Genomic DNA, 21,984 nt, shown 5'->3' on the forward strand with positions numbered 1-21,984 from the left:
GTACTATGTTCAGGGGAATGTCCCCCAAGAATACTATCAATCTGGTTTTGTGTGTGTGTTGTGTGCATGTTCTGTGTGTTTTGTGTGCATGCAACTGTATGAGAGAGAGATCTATGTGAATATCTCCTTGTGTATAATGAGGACAGAGAGATGAGGAATGTAGGACAAATATGGAGAAAACTTTCTCCTACAATCTGTGTCTCCTAAGAGACATGCAGCCACTGTTTTGGGAAGTAGAATTCAACCTTGGGTGTGTTTCTGTGGACTATTTATTCGCAAACAGAATATCTAAATTAGAAGCATCCCAATCTACACACCATCTTACAGGCAGCAGAGCCCACCTTCGCCCGGACTCTAAAGGACATCGCTCTCAAACGTAGCCCCAACACTTCACACAGGAGCAACAGATCAATAGACACCCCGCCCAGACTAGCGAGACACTCTCCAGACCTGTGGGACCCCCCCCCCCCCAAGTCAACCATGCCCACACCCCATTTAGGCCCCCTCAGATCAGACCTATGCACCTCCTGCCCACCCCATGCACCCCACCCCCGCAAAGAGGGCCTCAACATGGAAGTCACACATATGCCAAGGCCATGAGCAGGCAAACAGGCCCAACCCCCAATCTTACATTAGCCCAAGCCAATGGCATGTACCAGATGCTCAGCAGGCTCTGCTCACACTTACTGGCCTAAGGTCAAACCACACGACTAACAACATTGGACACTTTATGGAACACAAAGCCTTCACTATCTCATCCTAAAATATCCAAGGCCTGAGGTCATCTGCCTTTGGTCTAAAGAGCAGGAACCTGGACTTCACCAAAGAAATCGGTAATACAGACATTGTCATCCTGCAAGAAACATGGTATAGAGGAGACGGACTAGGTTACAGAGAGCTGGTAGTCCCATCCACCAAACTACCAGGTGTGAAACAGGGAAGGGACTCAGGGGGTATGCTAATTTCATATAGAGCAGACCTAACTCATTCCATTAAATTAATAAAAACAGGAACATTTTACATTTGGCTAGAAATTCTAAAGGAAATTATCTTAACAGAGAAAAATGTCCTCCTGTGTGCTACCTACATCCCCCCACTAGATTCCCCATACTTTAATGAAGACAGCTTTTCCATCCTGGAGGGGGAAATCAATCATTTCCAGGCCCAGGGACATGTACTAGTCTGTGGCGACCTAAATGCCAGAACTGGACAAGAACCCGACACCCTCAGCACACAGGGGGACAAACACCTGCCTGCAGGTGACAGCATCCCCTCCCCCACATGCCCCCCTAGGCACAACTACGACAACATAACCAACAAAAACGGGTCACAACTCCTGCAGCTCTGTCGCACGCTGGGTATGTACATAGTCAATGGTAGGCTTCGAGGGGACTCCTATGGTAGCTACACCCATAGCTCATCTCTTGGCAGTAGTACTGTAGACTACTTTATCACTGACCTCAACCCAGAGTCTCTCAGAGCGTTCACAGTCAGCCCACTGACATTAGACCACAGCAAAATCACAGTCTACTTGAACAGAGCAATACTCATTCATGAGGCATCAAAGCCAAAGCAACAGAGTAGCATTAAGAAATGCTGTAGATGGAAGGAATGCAGTTTGTAAACCTACCAAAAAACAATTAGGCAACAACAAAATTCAATCCCTTTTAGACAATTTCCTGGGTAAAACGTTCCACTCTAATAGTGAAGGTATAAACTTGGCAGTAGAAAACCTAAACAGTATATTTGACCTCTCAGCTTCCCTATCAAATCTAAAAATCTCAAATAGAAAACCGAAGAAAATAAACAACAATGACAAATGGTTTGATGAAAAATGCAAAAATCTAAGAAAGAAATTGAGAAACATGTCCAACCAAAAACATAGAGACCCGGAAAATCTGAGTCTACGCCTTCACTATGGTGAATCACTAAAACAATACAGAAATACACTACGGAAAAAGAAGGAACAGCACGTCAGAAATCAGCTCAATGTAATTGAAGAATCCATGGAATCTAACCAGTTCTTGGAAAATTGGAAAACAGCAAACAAACAACAACACAAAGAATTATCTAACCAAAGTGGAGATGTATGGGTAAACCACTTCTCCAATCTTTTTGGCTCTATAACAAAGAACAAACAGCAAAAACATATACATGATCAAATACAAATCTTAGAATCAACTATTAAAGACTACCAGAACCCACTGGATTCTCCAATTACCTTGAATGAGCTACAGGACAAAATAAAAACCCTCTAACCCAAAAAGGCATGTGGTGTTGATGGTATTCTCAATGAAATGATCAAATATACAGATAACAAATTCCAATTGGCTATACTTAAACTCTTTAACATCATCCTTAGCTCTGGCATCTTCCCCAATATTTGGAACCAAGGACTGATAACCCCAATCCACAAAAGTGGAGACAAATTTGACCCCAATAACTACCGTGGGATATGCGTCAACAGCAACCTTTGGAAAATCCTCTGCATTATCATTAACAGCAGACTCGTACATTTCCTCAGTGAAATAGGCAAAAAAAACACACACATTTCTTCCCACAGGGCCATGGGGGGAGACAAGGATGCAGCTTAAGCCCCACCCTCTTCAACATATATATCAACGAATTGGCGTGGGTACTAGAAATGTCTTCAGCACCTGGCCTCTCCCTACTAGAATCTGAAGTCAAATGTCTACTGTTTGCTGATGATCTGGTGCTTCTGTCACCAACCAAGGAGGGCCTACAGCAGCACCTAGATATTCTGCACAGATTCTGTCAGACCTGGGCCCTGACAGTAAATCTCAGTAAGACCAAAATAATGGTGTTCCAAAAAAGGTCCAGTCGCCAGGACCACAAATCCAAATTCCATCTGGACACCGTTGCCCTACAGCACACAAAACACTATACATACCTTGGCCTAAACATCAGCGCCACATGTAACTTCCACAAAACTGTGAATGATCTGAGAGACAAGGCAAGAAGGACATTCTATGCCATCAAAAGGAACATAAAATTCAACATACCAATTAGGATCTGACTAAAAATACTTGAATCAGTTATAGAACCCATTGCCCTTTATGGTTGTGAGGTCTGGGGTCTGCTCACCAACCAAGAATTCACAAAATGGGAGAAACACCAAATTGAGACTCTGCATGCAGAATTCTGCAAAAATATCCTCCGTGTACAACGTTGAACACCAAATAATGCATGCAGAGCAGAATTAGGCCGATACACGCTAATTATCAAAATCCAGAAAAGAGACGTTAAATTCTACAACCACCTAAAAGGAAGCGGTTCCCAAACCTTCCATAACAACGCCATCACCTACAGGGAGATGAACCTGGAGAAGAGTCCCCTAAGCAAGCTGGTCCTGAGGCTCTGTTCACAAACACAAACACACCCCACAGAGCACAAGGACAGCAACACAATTATACCAAACCAAATCATGAGAAAACAAAAAGATAATTACTTGACACATTGGAAAGAATTAACATAAAAACAGAGCAAACTAGAATGCTATTTGGCCCTAAACAGAATACCTGACCACTGTGACTGACCCAAACTTAAGGAAAGCTTTGACTATGTACAGACTCAGTGAGCATAGCCTTGCTATTGAGAAAGGCCGCCGTAGGCAGACATGGCTCTCAAGAGAAGACAGGCTATGTGCACACTGCCCACAAAATGAGGTGGAAACTGAGCTGCACTTCCTAACCTCCTGCCCAATGTATGACCATATTAGAGACACATATTTCCCTCAGATTACACAGATCCACAAAGAATTTGAAAACAAACCCGATTTTGATGAACTCCCATATCTACTCGGTGAAATACCACAGTGTGCCATCACCGCAGCAAGATTTGTGACCAGTTGCCACAAGAAAATGTCAACCAGTGAAGAACAAACACCATTGTAAATACAACCCATATTTATGCTTATTTATTTTCCCTTTTGTACAATAACCGTTTGTACATCGTTACAACACTGTATATATATAAATAATATGACATTTGTAATGTCTTTATTCTTTTGAAACTTCTGTATGTGTAATGTTTACTGTTAATTGTTATTGTTTATTTCACTTTTGTATATTATCTACCTCACTTGCTTTGGCAATGTTAACATATGTTTGCCATGCCAATAAAGCCCCTTGAATTGAATTGAATTTTGAGAGAGAGAGAGAGAGAGAGAGAGAGAGAGAGAGAGAGAGAGAGAGAGAGAGAGAGAGAGAGAGAGAGAGAGAGAGAGAGAGGGGGGGGGGGTATTTACTATATATAAAAGTATGTGGACACCCCATCAAAATTTGTGGATTTGGCTATTTCAGCCACACTCGTTGCTGACAGGTGTATAAAATCGAGTACACAGCCATGCAATCTCTGTAGACAGACATTGGCAGTAGAATGGCCATACTGAGGAGCTCAGTGACTTTCAAAATGGCACCGTCAAAGGATGCCACATTTCCAACAAGTCAGTTCATCAAATTTCTGCCCTGCTAGAACTGCCCCAGTCAACTGTACAGTAAGTGCTGTTATTGTGAAGTGGGAAAGTCTAGGAGCAACAACGGCTCAGACGCGAAGTGGTAGGCCACACAAACTGACAGAACAGGACTGCCAAGAGCTGAAGCATGTAGCGCTAACGAGTTCCAAACTGCCTCTGGAATCAACATCAGCACAATAACTGTTCATTGGGAGCTTCATGAAATGGGTTTCCATGTCCGCACACAAGCCTAAGATCACCATACACAATGCCAAGTGTTGGCTGGAGTGATGTAAAGCTTAGCGCCATTGGACCCTGGAGCAGTGGAAATGTGTTCTCTGTGCTGAATCACGCTTCATCATCTGGCAGTCTGACGGATGAATCTGGGTTTGACAGATGCCAAGAAAACGCTACCTGCCCGAAAGCGTAGTGCCATCTGTAAAGTTTGGTGGAAGAGGAATAATGGTCTGGGGCTGTTTTTTATGGTTTGGGCTCGGCCCCTTAGTTCCAATGAAGGGAAATCTTAACACTACAGTATCCAATGACATTCTAGACCATTCTGGGGAAGACTCTTTCCTGTTTCAGAATGATCATGCCCCCGTGCACAAAGCAAGGTCCATAGAGAAATGGTTTGTCGAGATCGGTGTGGAAGAACTTGACTAGCTTGCACAGAGACCCGACTTCAACCCCATCGAAAACCTTTGGGATGTATTGGACGCTGACAATGGACCAGGCCTAATCGCCCAACATTAGTGTCTGACCTTACTAATGCTCTTGTGGCTGAATGGAAGCCAGTCCCCTCATCAATGTTCCAACATCTACATTTACATTTAAGTCATTTAGCAGACGCTCTTATCCAGAGCGACTTACAAATTGGTGCATTCACCTTATGATATCCAGTGGAACAACCACTTTACAATAGTGCATCTAAATCTTTTAAGGGGGGGGGGGGGGGGGGGGGGGTTAGAAGGATTACTTTATCCTATCCTAGGTATTCCTTAAAGAGGTGGGGTTTCAGGTGTCTCCGGAAGGTGGTGATTGACTCCGCTGTCCTGGCGTCGTGAGGGAGCTTGTTCCACCATTGGGGTGCCAGAGCAGCGAACAGTTTTGACTGGGCTGAGCGGGAACTGTGCTTCCTCAGAGGTAGGGGGGCCAGCAGGCCAGAGGTGGATGAACGCAGTGCCCTTGTTTGGGTGTAGGGCCTGATCAGAGCCTGAAGGTATGGAGGTGCCGTTCCCTTCACAGCTCCGTAGGCAATCACCATGATCTAGTGGAAAGCCTTCCCAGAAGAGTGGAAGCTGTTATAGCAGCAAAGGGGGGCCAACTCCATATTAATGCACATGATTTTGCAATGAGATGTTCGACGAGCTGGTGTCCAAATACTTTTGGTAATGTAGTGTACATAAAATACATAATATACACTGAACAATACTGTAAACGCAACATGCAACAGTTTCAAAGATATTACTGAGTTACAGTTCATGTAAGGAAATCTACTTCGCATAAAGTTGATCAGACTGTTGATTGTGGCCTGTGGAATGTTGTCCCACTCCTCTTCAATGGCTGTGCGAAATTGCTTGATATTATCGGGAACTGGAACACGCTGTTGTGCACGTCTATCCAGAGCCTCCCAAACATGCTCAATGTGTGACATGTCTGGTGACTAATTGTCTGTAGCTTATGCCTGCCCATACCATAACCCCACTGCCACCATGGGGCATTCTGTTCAAAACATTGGCATAAACAAACCACTCACCCACGCGACGCCCTGCCATCTGCCCGGTACAGTTGAAACCGGGATTTATCCATAAAGAACACACTTCACCAGCATGCCAGTGGCCATCGTATGTTAGCATTTGCCCACTAAAGTTGGTTATGACACCAAACTGCAGACAGGTCAAGACCCTGGTGAGGATGACGAGCATGCAGATGAGCTTCCCTGAGACGGTTTGTGACAGTTTGTGCAAACATTCTTCAGTTGTGCAAGCCCACAGTTTCATCAGCTGTCTGGGTGGCTTGTCTAAGATGATCCCGCAGGAGAAGAAGAAGGATGTGGAGGTCTTGGCTGGCGTGATTACACGTGGTCTGCAGTTGTGAGGCCGGTTGGACATACTGCCAAATTCTCTAAAACGATATTATGCAGATAAATTAACATTCAGTTCTCTGGCAACAGCTCTGGTGGACATTCCTGCAGTGAGCGTGCCAATTGCATGCTCCCTCAAAACTTTAGACATCTGTGGCATTGTGTTGTGTGACAAAACTGCACATTTTAGAGTGGCCTTATATTGTCCCCATCACAATATGCACCTGTCTAATGATTATGCTGTTTAATCAGCTTCTTGATATGCCACACCTGTTAGGTGGATGGGTTATCTTGGTAAAGGAGAAATGCTCAATAACAGGGATGTAAACAAATTTGTGCACTAAATTTAAGAGAAATAAGCTTTTTGTGCATTTTGAAAATTTCTGGGATCTTTCATTTCAGCTCATGAAACATGGGACCAACACTATACATTTTTATATTTTATATTTTATATTTTTTTTCCAGTAGACATAATATAATATAATATACAGTACACAATATACATAACACTATAAAATACTACATAATCTCCTGCATTTGCCTCACACTTCAGAAACAGGAGATGGCTCCTGCCCTGTGAGTCGTTCCGGCTCGCACAAGCCAAGGTTGGTGCAAGGCCACCCACCTACATAATACTATACATAATACAGTGAAAAATACAGTATAAAATATATTAAAATGGCTGTGTCTTCACAGTCCCCGTTGTTCAATAAGGTGTTCTTTTATCAGTTTTCTATCTGTTTATTGCTAGCTTGAGTTACCTGGGGTGGCAGAAAGTTCCATGTAGTCATGGCTCTATTTAATACTGTTCATTTCCCAGCCTCTGTTCTGGACCTGGGAAATGTGAAGACACCTCTGATTTGTGTCTTGTGTTGTACCGATGAATGTCCGAACTGTGTGCCAACTTCTTGATCAGACAGTTCGGTACCTTCAACACATCAACACCTCACACAAAGACCAATAGTGATGCAGTCAATTTCTCCTCAACTTTGAGCAGGAGAGATTGACATGCATGTTATTGACATTCACCCTCCATGTACATCCATGTGTAATACTTGTAGCTCTATTTTGGACCAACTGTAATTTACCTATGTCCCTCTTTGCCGCACATGACCACACATGGATAGACCTCTTCCCATTTTAGCAACCATTGAGTCTATATGTTTTGACCATGACAGCTTGCTATCTAGGGTTACACCCAGCAGTTTATTTCTCCTCAACTTGCCTAATTGCTACGTTATTGAATAATAGATCTAAGTGAGGTTCAGTGTTTAGCGAGTGATTTTTCCCAAAAACAATGCTTTTACTTTTTGAGATATTTAGCACCAAACTATTGCTAGTCACCCATTCTAAAACTGACTGGAGCTCTATGTGAAGTGTGTCAGTTACTTATTTTACTGTCATAGCCGACGTGTATACTGTTGATTTGTCAATGTACGTAGACACACAGGCTTTATTCAAGGTCAGTGGAATGTCATTGGTAAAAACAGAAAACTATAATGGCCCAAGCCGGCTGCCCTGTGGTACACCACACTCAACCAAATTTGCATTAGATAGGGTTCCACTTCAGAAAACCCTCTGTGTTCTTTTAGATAGATAACTCTCTATCCATGATAAGGCAGAGAATGGAAATCCATAACATCTACGTTTTTTCAGTAATAGGTTATGATAAATTATATCAAATGCTATACTTCTAACAAAACAGCTCCTACTATCAATTTCTTTCAGCCAATCATCAGTAATTTGTGTCAGTGCTGAGCATGTTGAGTGCCCTTCTCTACAAACATGCTGAAAGTTGTTTTGTATTTGTTTTCTGTAAATAACTTTGCATTTGGTCAAGCATAATTTTTTAGAAAGGTTTTCTAAGCACTGGTAACAGGCAGATTGGTCAGCTGTTTAACCAATTAAAGGCTGATCTGCTATTCTTGAGCAGCGGAATGACCTTTCCCTCCTTCCAGGCCTAAGGGCACATGCCGTCTTCTAGGCTTAAATTGAAGATGTGGCAAACAGGAGTCGCAATGTGTTCCACTACCAACCTCAGTAATTTACCATCCAAGTTGTCAGTACCAGGTGGCTTGCCATTATTTATAGATAGCAACAACATTTTTATATTTTCCACACCCACTTTGTGAAACTCAAAACTACAGTGCTTGCCTTTCATTATTTGGTACATTATGCATGAATATGAAGGCTCAGCATTCATTGTTTGCATGTCATGCTTAAGTTTGCTAATCTTGTCAACAAAAAAGTGCTTGGCAATATCAATGGGTTATGTTATGAACAAGCCATCTACCTCAGTGAAGGGGGGAGCCAAGTTCGCTTTTTTCATAGAATCTCATTTAAAGTTCTCCAGAGCTTTTTACTATCATTCTTTATATCATTTACCTTTGTTCCATAGCATAGTTTCTTCTTCTTTTGTTTGGTTTAGTTACGTGATTTCTCAAGAGAGAGAGAGCGAGAGAGAGAGAGTAAAATACAAATAAAACAAGTTGAAAGAGAGACTGGTAGAATGTGTTTTGGTGTGCCTGCATGTGCTGCGAGGTTGTGATGGTTGCACAATCACAGGCCATCATTCTGTCCTCGTATTGATCCTATATCACTTCCCTGGGCCACACACAAGCACGCACACACAGAGTCCTGCTCCATTTCAGGAATAGATTGCTGCCTCTAGCTACAGGTTGTCAGACACTCTGATTGAAACAGCTATATACCAACACTCTAACCGCAAGGCTATCTGCTGCCTACTATGACAGCTGTTGACAGCCCAGAATCTGATCTGTTCATTGCTGCTTCTCAAATTTTTTTAATATGCTTCTCAGATTCTCACTGAGGGCAAATACAGGCTAGAAGTCTGTAGCTGTGACTACATGCCCACTAGCTACAGGCTAGCAGTCTGACTGTAGCTATGACTACATTCCCACTAGCTACACTACACACTAGAGTTTATGTCAACTAGCTAAATGGCCACAAAACCTAATCACTTTACGTTGTACTCATTTCAGCTGGCACTCTCATTCAGAGAGTCTTATATATATACAGGGTCACTGATTCTTTGGCACTAAGTTTAAAAACATGTTTGTGTATATGTCTGCATGGTGAGGTTAATAGAATATGTGTCAGAGAAACGAGGGCTCATGCCTCTATTCACCGTGCACTTCTGTAGATACTCCACATGTGGGGCAGTAAGTAGCGGCAGGCAGGTAGCCTAGTGGTTAGAGCATTGGGCCAGTAACTGAAAGGTTGCTAAACCAAATCCCTGAGCTGACAAGTTAAAAATCTGTCGTTCTTCCCCTGAATAAGGCAGTTAACATACTGTTCCTAGACCGTCATTGTAAATAAGAATTTGTTATTTAACTGACTTGCCTAGTTAAATAAAATGAAACATTTGATTATGCCTACCCAAGTGTGTATTAGCTAGGCTACTCACCAAACTATAGGCAGCAGATTTGAGTCACCACTAAAATAGATGTTTTATGTTATTGAGTAGGCCTATATCTTTGTTAATTCTAATTAACCAAATGACTAATCCAACAATAAAAATAATTATTTTGTAATAAATATAATACTTTTTTACATTTTGCAATAAAGTTGACTAAAGTAGAAGCTCATCTTTTGTTTGTTTTCACTTGGTAATGATTAATAAGTAAGTCCATGGTAATTGCTCATATGTAACTATATATGTAAATTACGTATCATACACAACAATTACAAGTAAGTACCCCTCAAGATAGGATTTTGCAAAGAAAAATTAAGTCTGTGTAACACCTAGCATTTACATTGCACTTATGCAGATAGTACATGTACTCTATGGTGTGCAAGTGGGTTTATCCTTCCACTTGGATTGCAAGGAGGTTCAGATTGTCATAATGGGCAACATACACATTACTTATAAGTCAAAATTATATATATAATAATCGGGGACGACACCCGTATTGTAGACACCAGTTAGTGAGTTTGACCTATATCTGATTTGTTTTTGTAAACTCAACCAAGTTAGCCCAGATGATACACTTTTGGGCGGGCAACTGCACGTTCACGGGTAAGTAATTAGATTCTATTTAGCCTTCAACCTTTCTAATCTTGGACACCTAGCATATCTGTCCACGAGAGATTACAATCTTCTGACAGCTGTTACTGAATTGGCTGCAGCTGAGAAGAAACTAAACACTAAATTGGTGAATTTAGTGGAAACTTGCCCATTTGTAACAACCACGGTAACAAGTATATATTGTTACACCTCTGTAATTACAGACTGCATTTACCATCAGTTACATATTCTTAATAAATCTCTGCAGTCGATTGACGCATTGTCCCCATACAAATCAGTAAGTTTATCTGTTTTTTGCATTGGATGTGTCTCAGTCCACCACATGTGTTTAACTGCAGCATCTGTGGTGAAAGGTGGCAAAGCTAGAGTGGTGTTTGTCAAACCAAAAAACGTCCTAGAAATCAGACTTCTCACAAAAATGTCTGTATCGTCTGAACGGTTTGATCTACAAACTATTATGACAACTTGCTCTACGATCCCCACAAGTGTCAGTGGACTCGTCTGAAGTTGGTACAATTGATGTGCATACTTCTGTTAGTAGCGTCTGAACCGTTTGGGCTACAAACTAATGTGACCACATTGTAGAAGATGGTGATTCCCACAAACACGATGGTGTTCTCCACTTTGCTCTACGACCCCCACAAGTGCCAGGACTTGTCTGAAGGTAACCGGTACCGGTTTAATAGAAGTATGAAGGTCGTTTTGTGCCTACCCAAAACAGGGTTTAAATATGTGTAAAATATGCATATATACACAGTACCAGTCAAAAGTTTGGACACACCTACACATTCCAGGGTTTTTCTTTATTTTTAATATTTTCTACATTGTAGAATAATAGTGAAGACATCACAACCATGAAATAACACATATGGAATCATGTAGTAACCAAAAAAAGTGTTAACCTGTTATGGCTAGGGGGCAGTATTTTCACAGCCGGATAAAAAACGTACCCGATTTAATCTGATTATTACTCCTGCCCAGAAACTAGAATATGCATATAATTATTAGCTTTGGATAGAAAACACTCCAAAGTTTCTAAAACTGTTTGAATGGTGTCTGTGAGTATAACAGAACTCATTTGGCAGGCCAAAACCTGAGAAGATTCCATGCAGGAAGTGCCCTGTCTGACAATTTCTTGCCCTTCTTGATTATCTCTATCCATTACAGAGGATCTCTGCTGTTACGTGACACTTCCTACGGCTCCCATGGGCTCTCAGAAGGCGGCAAAAAGCTGAATCGTGGCTTTGCAGGCTCTGGCTGAAAAAAAGTAGCGCGTTTGGGTAGTGGCTGGTTACAGTACTGTGAGACTCAGGCGCGTGCCCGCGTCGACCCCATGCCTTGTTTTCTTTCGTCTGTTTAGCTAAACGCAGATTCCCAGTCGGAATATTATCCTTTTTTACGAGAAAAATTGCATAAAAATTGATTTTAAACAGCGGTTGACATGCTTCGAAGTACGGTAATGGAATATTTAGAAATCTTTTGTCACGAATTGCGCCATGCTCGTGACCCTTATTTACACTTCGGATAGTGTCTTGAACGCACGAACAAAACGCCGCTATTTGGATATAACGAGGGATTATTTTGGACCAAACCAACATTTGTTATTGAAGTAGCAGTCCTGGGAGTGCATTCTGACGAAGACAACAAAGGTAATCAAACTTTTGTAATAGTAAATCGGAGTTTGGTCAGGGCTAAACTTGGTCGGTGTCTAAATGGCTAGCCGTGATGGCTGGGCTATCTACAGAGAATATTGCAAAATGTGCTTTCACCGAAAAGCTATTTTAAAATCAGACATATCGAGTGCATAGAGGAGTTCTGTATCTATAATTCTTAAAATAATTGTTATGTTTTTTGTGAACGTTTATCGTGAGTAATTTAGTAAATTCACCGGATGTTTACATTAGCATGAACGTCACATGCTAATGTAAAAAAGCTGTTTTTTGATATAAATATGAACTTGATTGAACAAAACATGCATGCATTGTATAACATAATGTCTTAGGGTTGTCATCTGATGAAGATCAAAGGTTAGTGCTGCATTTAGCTGTGGTTTTGTTTTTTGTGACATTATATGCTAGCTTGAAAAATGGGTGTCTGATTATTTCTGGCTGGGTACTCTGCTGACATAATCTAATGTTTTGCTTTCGCTGTAAAGCCTTTTTGAAATCGGACAGTGTGGTTAGATTAACGAGAGTCTTGTCTTTAAAATGGTATAAAATAGTCATATGTTTGAAAAATGGACGTTTTCGGATTTTAGAGGAGTTTGTATTTCGTGCCACGCCCATCATTGGATATTGGAGCAGGTGTTCCGCTAGCGGAACGTCTAGATGTAAGAGGTTTAAACAAATCTGATATTTTAGATTTAGATTCTTCAAAGTAGGCACCCTTTGCCTTGATGACAGCTTTGCACACTCTTGGCATTCTCTCAACCAGCTTCACCTGGAATGCTTTTCCAACAGTCTTGAAGGAGTTCCCACATATGCTGAGCTCTTGTTGGCTTCACTCTGTGGTCCAACCCATCCCAAACCATCTCAATTGTGTTGAGGTTGGGTGATTGTGGAGCCAGGCCAGCTGATGCAGCACTCCATCACTCTCCTTCTTGGTCAAATAGCCTTTACACAGCCTGGAGGTGTTCTCTCATTGTCCTGTTGAAAAACAAATGATAGTCCCACTAAGCGCAAAGCCGACGGGATGGCGTATCACTGCAGAATGCTGTGGTAGCCATGCTGGATAAGTGTGCCTTGAATTCTAAATAAACCACAGACATTGTCTCCAGCAAAGCACCCCCACACCATCACACCTCCTCCATGCTCCTAACGTGGGGAACCACACATGTGGAGATCATCCATTCACCTACTCTGTGTCTCACAAAGACACGGCGGTTGGAACCAAAGGACAGATTTCCAACAGTCTAATGTCCATTGCTCATTTTTCTTAGTCCAAGCAAGTCTCTTCTTCTTATTGATGTCCGTTGGTAGCGGTTTCTTTGCAGCCATTCAACCACGAAGGCTTGATTCATACAGTTTCCTCTGAACAGTTAATGTGTGAAGGATTTATTTGGGCTGCAATCTGAGGTGCAGTTAATTGTGAATTTCTGAGGTTGGTAACTCTAAATAACTCTGGGTCTTCCTTCGCTGTGGCGGTCCTCATGAGAGACAGTTTCATCATAGCGCTTAATGGTTTTTGTGACTGCACTTGAAGAAACTTTCAAAGTTCTTAACATTTTCTGGATTGAATGAACATCATGTCTTAAAGTAATGATGGACTGTCATTTCTCTTTGCCTATTTGAGCTGTTCTTGACATAAAATGGACTTGGTCTTTTACCAAATAGTGCTATCTTCTGTATATCATCCCTAGCTTGTCACAACACAACTGATTGGCTCTAACTTAAAATTACACAAATTAACTTTTAACAAGGCACACCTGTTAATTGAAATGCATTCCAGGTGACTACCTCATGAAGCTGGTTGAGAGAATGCGGCAGGAAGCCTAGTGGTTCGAGCGTTGGGCCAGTAACCGAAAGGTTGCTGGATCGAATTCATGAGCTGACAAGGTAAAAATCTGTTGTTCTGCTCCTGAAAAAGGCAGTTAACCCACTGTTCCCTGGTAGTTTGTCATTATAAATAAGAATTTGTTCTAAACTGACTTGACTAGTTAAATAAAGGTTAAATAAAATAAAAAACTTATAATGAAAAAATCCCGAAAGAGTGCAAAGCTGCCATCAAGGTAAAGGGTGGCTAATTGAAGAATCTCAAATATTATATATACACTGCTTAAAAAAATAAAGGGAACACTAAAATAACACATCCTAGATCTGAATGAATGAAATAATCTTATTAAATACTTTTTTCTTTACATAGTTGAATGTGCTGACAACAAAATCACACAAAAATAATCAATGGAAATCCAATTTATCAACCCATAGAGGTCTGGATTTGGAGTCACACTCAAAATTAAAGTGGAAAACCACACTACAGGCTGATCCAACTTTGATGTAATGTCCTTAAAATAAGTCAAAATGAGGCTCAGTAGTGTGTGTGGCCTCCACGTGCCTGTATGACCTCCCTACAATGCCTGGGCATGCTCCTGATGAGGTGGCGGATGGTCTCCTGAGGGATCTCCTCCCGGACCTGGACTAAAGCATCCGCCAACTCCTGGACAGTCTGTGGTGCAATGTGGCATTGGTGGATGGAGCGAGACATGATGTCCCAGATGTGCTCAATTGGATTCAGGTCTGGGGAACGGGCGGGCCAGTCCATAGCATCAATGCCTTCCTCTTGCAGGAACTGCTGACACACTCCAGCCACATGAGGTCTAGCATTGCCTTGCATTAGGAGGAACCCAGGGCCAACCGCACCAGCATATGGTCTCACAAGGGGTCTGAGGATCTCATCTCGGTACCTAATGGCAGTCAGGCTACCTCTGGCGAGCACATGGAAGGCTGTGCGGCCCCCCAAAGAAATGCCACCCCACACCATGACTGACCCACCGCCAAACCGGTCATGCTGGAGGATGTTGCAGGCAGCAGAACGTTCTCCACGGCGTCTCCAGACTCTGTCACGTCTGTCACATGTGCTCAGTGTGAACCTGCTTTCATCTGTGAAGAGCACAGGGCGACAGTGGCGAATTTGCCAATCTTGGTGTTCTCTGGCAAATGCCAAACGTCCTGCACGGTTTTGAGCTGTAAGCGCAACCCCCACCTGTGGACATCGGGCCATCATACCACCCTCATGGAGTCTGTTTCTGACCGGCCTGCTGGAGGTCATTTTGCAGGGCTCTGGCAGTGCTCCTCCTGCTCCTCCTTGCACAAAGGCGGAGGTAGCGGTCCTGTTGCTGGGTTGTTGCCCTCCTACTGCCTCCTCCACGTCTCCTGATGTACTGGCCTGTCTCCTGGTAGCGCCTGCATGCTCTGGATACTACGCTGACAGACACAGCAAACCTTCTTGCCACACCTCGCATTTATGTGCCATCCTGGATGAGTTGCACTACCTGAGCCACTTGTGTGGGTTGTAGACTCCGTCTCATGCTACCACTAGAGTGAAAGCACCGCCAGCATTCAAAAGTGACCAAAACATCAGCCAGGAAGCATAGGAACTGAGAAGTGGTCTGTGGTCACCACCTGCAGAACCACTCCTTTATTGGGGGTGTCTTGCAAATTGCCTATAATTTCCACCTGTTGTCTATTCCATTTGCACAACAGCATGTGAAATTTATTGTCAATCAGTGTTGCTTCCTAAGTGGACAGTTTGATTTCACAGAAGTGTGATTGACTTGGAGTTACATTGTGTTGTTTAAGTGTTCCCTTTATTTTTTTGAGCAGTGTATTTTGATTTGTTTAAAAAAATGTTGGTTACTACATGATTCCATATGTGCTATTTCATAATGTTGATGTCTTCAATGAAGAGACGGCGCGGGTGGAGATGGATGCCGTTTTACGGGCTCCTAACCAATTGTTTTATTGTGTGTGTTTTTTTTAATTATTTGTAACTTATTTTGTATATCATTTTTCTGCCACTGTCTCTTATGACCATAAGAGCTTCTGGATATCAGGACAGTGATTACTCACCTCATACTGCACCAAGATTTTTTCTTTAACAAGTCGGACGCAAAGTATTTACTTCAGAGGAGACGGAGATATCAGGGACGTAGGTCGCGGTGCCTTGTAAGGATCCGATGGTGAGTGAGTCATCCCCCTCTACCATCAGTCCTATTATCTAACATGCAATCATTGGATAATAAAATGGATGAGCTCCAATCAAGACTATGCTACCAAAAAACTGTAATATCGTGACTGAACGACAACATAGATAATGTCACGGCTGTCGTAGGAGAGAGAGGACCAAGGCGCAGCGGGTTGCTTGCTCATCATTATAATTTATTAAATAAACGTGAACACGGAAAACAAGAAAACAAAGAACGACAGACCGACAGTTTCACAGGCTACAATAATAACAGCAGTGCGAAATACAACTACCCACAATTAACAACCCCAAAACATACCTATATATAGGACTCTCAATCAGAGGAAAATAGAAACACCTGCCTCCAATTGAGAGTCCACACCCAAACCTAAACATAGAAAAACTAAACTAGACAGAACGTAGAAAATACAACCTAGAACATATCCAACACCCAGAACTAACAAATCACACACCCTAAACACAACCAACCACCTCGAACCAACCAAAACAAATACCCTCTGCCACGTCCTGACCAAACTACAATACAAATAATACCTAAACTGGTCAGGACGTGACAGTACCCCCCCTAAAGGTGCAGACCCCGGAGCACCTCAAAAAAATAAATAAATAAATAAACCCCTAACTAAAGGAGGAGAAGGGAGGGTGGCTGCCGTCAACGACGGCACCTGTGCTACACCCCCCCTCCCCAACCCACCTATACTGGAGGTGGCTCAGGTTCTGGCCTACTGTCCTCCAGACTGTAGGCAGGCTTTCTTGACTCCGGACCGTCGGCAGATTCACTCGGTTCCGGGCCGTAGGCAGACTCATTTGATTCCGAGCTGTAGGCAGACTCACATAGTTCAAAGTTATAGTAAACTTCATTCTGATCCGGACCGCAGGCAGACTCACTCGCTTCTGGGTCGCGGGCAGACTCACTTGGTTCCGGGTCGCGGGCAGGCTCACTCGGTTCCGGGTCGCGGGCAGGCTCACCCGGTTCCGGATCGCGGGCAGGCTCACTCGGTTCCGGATCGCGGGCCGTCTCCCCTGGTTCCGGACACTCTGGACGAGGCACTGTTGCCGGACACTCTGGACGAGGCACTGTTGCCGGACACTCTGGACGAGGCACTGTTGCCGGACACTCTGGACGAGGCACTGTTGCCGGACACTCTGGACGAGGCACTGTTGCCGGACACTCTGGACGAGGCACTGTTGCCGGACACTCTGGACGAGGCACTGTTGCCGGACACTCTGGACGAGGCACTGTTGCCGGACACTCTGGACGAGGCACTGTTGCCGGACACTCTGGACGAGGCACTGTTGCCGGACACTCTGGACGAGGCACTGTTGTCGGACACTCTGGACGAGGCACTGTTGTCGGACACTCGGGCCTGGTCTGACGCACTGGAAGCCTGATGCGTGGGGCTGGTAGTGGAGGTACCAGCCTGGGGACACGCACCTCAGGGCTAATGCGGGGAGCAGGAACCGGCCGAGTTGGAGTGGCCTGACGCGCTGGAAGCCTGATGCGTGGTGCTGGAAGTGCCAGTTTGGGGACACGCACCTCCGGGCTAGTGCGGGGAGCGGGAACAGGCTGAGTTGGACTGGGCTGACTCACTGGAAGCTTGATGCGTGTGGCTCAGTTGGTAGAGCATGGTGTTTGCAACGCCAGGGTTGTGGGTTCGATTCTCACGGGGGACCAGTACGGAGGAAAAAAAATTATGAAATGTATGCATTCACTACTGTAAGTCGCTCTGGATAAGAGCGTCTACAAAATGACTAAAATGTAATGTAAAAATGTGCTGGTACTGGATGTGCCAGCCTGGAGACACGCACCTCAGGGCTAATGTGGGGAGCAGGAACCGGCCGAGTTAGAGTGGACTGACGCACTGGAAGCCTGATGCATGGTGCTGGTACTGGACATGCCAGCCTGGAGACACGCACCTCAGGGCTAATGCGGGGAGCGGGAAACACTGGACCGTAGAGGCGCACTGGCGGTCTCGAACGCAAGACTGGCATCATCCCTACTGGCTGGATGCCCACTTTCCCCTGGCACATGCGGGGCGCTGGTACTGCGCATACCGGCCTGAAAATACCTGGCCTCGTCACAGCACCCATCACCCCAAAGCACGGGACCTGTCCAGTCAATGGTTGTTTGGAAAAAACACGGGGATTTGACTTGGGACTTAATCCTCGCCCAGCCAGCCTACCCGTGTGCCCCCCCCCCCAAAGAATTATTGGGGTTGCCTCTCCGGCTTCCTCGCCAGCCGTGTTCCCCAGTAGCGATTCCGGTCCTCCCCAGACTTCCTCCATGGGCCCTCTCCGGCCAGAATCTCCTCCCAAGTCCATGACTCACGATATTCCACCTGTTGTTCCCTCCTCCGCTGCTTGGTCCATTTTTGGTGGGTAGTTCTGTAACGGGTGTCGTAGGAGAGAGAGGACCAAGGCGCAGCGGGTTGCATGTCCATCATAATTTTTTATTAAGTAAATGTGAACATGGAAAAAACAATAAACAAAGAGAACGACAGACAACAGTTTCACAGGCTACGACAACTAGCAGCAGTGCGAAATACAACTACCCACAATTAACAACTCCAAACACATACCTATATATAGGACTCTCAATCAGAGGAAAATAGAAACACCTGCCTCCAATTGAGAGTCCACACCAAACCTAAACATAGAAAAACTAAACTAGACAGAACGTAGAAAATACAACCTAGAACATACCCAACACCCAGAACTAACAAATCACACACCCTAAACACAACAAACCACCCCGAACCAACCAAAACAAATTCCCTCTGCCACGTCCTGACCAAACTACAATACAAATAATACCTAAACTGGTCAGGACGTGACAGATAACATAAAGCTGACTGGGTTTTCGGTCCATTGGCAAACAGAACAGCTGCCTCCGGTAAGACAAGGGGTGGCAGTCTGTGTGTATTTGTAAGTAACAGCTGGAGCACAAAATCGAATATTAAGGAAGTCTCTACCTCGCCTGAGGTCAAGTATTTCATGTTAAGCTGTAGACCACACTATTCACCAAGAGAGTTTGATCTATATTTTTCATAGCTGTCTATATACCACCACAAACCAATGCTGGCACTCAGACAGCACTCAACGAGCTGCATAAGGCCTTAAGCAAACAAGAAAATGCTCGACCAGAGGTGGCGCTCCTAGTGGCCGGGGACTTTAATGCAGGTTAACTTAAATCCGTTTTACCACATTTTTACCAGCATGTTAAATGTGCGACCAGAGGAAACCAAAATTTGAGACTACCTTTACTCCACACACAGAGACATGTACAAAGCTCTCCCTCACCCTCCATTTAGCAAATCTGACCATAACTCTATCCTCCTGATTCCTGCTTACAAGCAAAACCTAAATCAGGAAGTACCAGTGACTCGCTCAATCAGGAAGTGGTAAGACGGCGCAGATGCTAAGCTACAAGACTGTTTTGTAGCACAGACTGGAATATGTTCCGGGATTCTTTCGATGGTATTGAGGAGTACACCACATCAGTCACTGGCTTCATCAATAAATGCATCGATGGCATCATCCCCACAGTGACCGTACGCACATACCCCAACCAGAATCCATGAATTACAGGCAACATCCGCACTGAGCTAAAGGGAAGAGCTGCCGCTTTCAAGGAGCGGGACTCTAATCCGGACGCTTATAAGAAATCCCGCTATGCCCTCCAACGAACCATCAAACAGGCAAAGAGCTCAAATACAGGACTAAGATTGAATCGTACTACATCAGGTCCGACGCTCATTGGATGTGGTAGGGCTTGCAAACTATTAAGGACTACAAAAGGAAGCACAGCCGCGAGCTGCCGAGTGACACGAGCCTACCAGATGAGCTACTCAACTTCTGTGCTCGCTTCAAGGCAAGCAACACTGAAGCATGCATGAGAGCATCAGTGGTTACGGACAACTATGTGATCATGCTCTCCGTAGCCAATGTGAGTAAGACCTTTAAATAGGTCAACATTCACAAGGCCGCAGGGCCAGACGGATTACCAGGATGTGAAGTCCGAGCATGCACTGACCAACTGGCAAGTGTCTTCACTGACATTTTCAACCTGTCCCTGACCGAGTCTGTAATACTCACAGGTTTCAAGCAGACCACTGTAGTGCCTGTGCCCATGAACACCAAGGTTACCTGCCCAAATTACTACCAACCGGTAGAGCTCACGTCTGTGGCCATGAAGTGCTTTGAAAGGCTGGTCAAGTCTCACATCAACACCATTATCCCAGAAACCCTAGACCCACTCCAATTTTCATACCGCCCCAACAGATCCACAGAGGATGCAATCTCTATAGCACTCCACACTGCCCTTTCCCACCTGGACAAAATTTACACCTATATGAGAATGCTATTCATTGACTACAGCTCAGCGTTCAATGCCATAGTGCCCTCAAAGCTCATCACTAACCTAAGGACCCTGGGACTAAACACCTCCCTCTGCAACTGGATCCTGGACTTCCTGACTGGCCGCCCCCAGACAAAGGAAATGATTGTGGACTACAGGAAAAGGAGGACCGAGCAGGTTGAGAGCTTCAAGTTCCTTGGTGTCCACATCACCAACAAACTATCATGGTCCAAACACACCAAGACAGTCGTGAAGATGCATATTCCCCCTCAGGAGACTGAAAAGGTTTGGAATTGGTCCTCAGATCCTCAAAAAGTTATACAGCTGCACCATCGAGAGCATCCTGACTGGTTGCATCACCGCCTGGTATGGCAACTGCTAGGCCTCCCAACTCAAGGCACTACAGAGGGTAGTGTGTAAGGCCCAGTACATCACTGGGGCCAAGCGGCCTGTCATCCAGGATCTCTATACCAGGCAGTATCATTTCTTTAAAGACTCCAGCCACCCTATTCATAGACTGTTCTCTCTGCTACTGCACAGCAAGTGGTACCGGAGCGCCAAGTATAGATCCAAAAGGCTTCTTAACAGCTTCTACCCCCAAGCCATAAGACTCCTGAACAGCTGCATATTTGAATTGCCCCCATCCCCATTTTTATACTGCTGCTACTCTCTGTTCATTAGCCATGCATAATCACTTTACCTCTACCTATCTAACCTGTGCCCCCGCACATTGACTCTGTACCGGTACCCCCTGTATATAGTCTAGCTACTGTTATTATATTGTTGCTCCTTAATTATTTGATATTTTTCTATTTTTCTTATTTTTTATTTTTTATTTTGTTTATACATTTTTTACTTCAGTTTATTTTTAGTAAATACTTTCTTAACACTTATTTTTCTTAAAACTGCATTGTTGGCTAAGGGCCTGTAAGTAAGCATTTCTGCCACGACTTCCGCCGAAGTCGGTTCCTCTCCTTGTTCGGGCGGTGCTCGGCGCTCGGCGTCGCCGGTATTTTAGCCATCATAGATCCACTTTTCATTTTCCATTTGTTTTGTCTTGTCTTCTCACACACCTGGTCTCAATTTCCCTCATTACATGTTGTGTATTTAACCCTCTGTTCCCCCCATGTCTTTGTACGGAATTGTTTATTGTAAGTGCATGTGCACGGTCTCTCTGGTGTGCGACGGGTTTTGTACCCATTTGTTTGTTGTTCTGGTTTCCGGTGGTTTTTATTAATAAAACTGCTCCGTTGATGATGAAGTTTTGCTCTCCTGTGCCTGACTTCCCTCCCGCCAGTTACGCACTCCCTTACAATTTC

Source organism: Salmo salar, chromosome 11 (assembly GCF_965601325.2).
Source record: "Salmo salar chromosome 11, fSalSal1, whole genome shotgun sequence".
Classification (NCBI taxonomy): domain Eukaryota; kingdom Metazoa; phylum Chordata; class Actinopteri; order Salmoniformes; family Salmonidae; genus Salmo; species Salmo salar.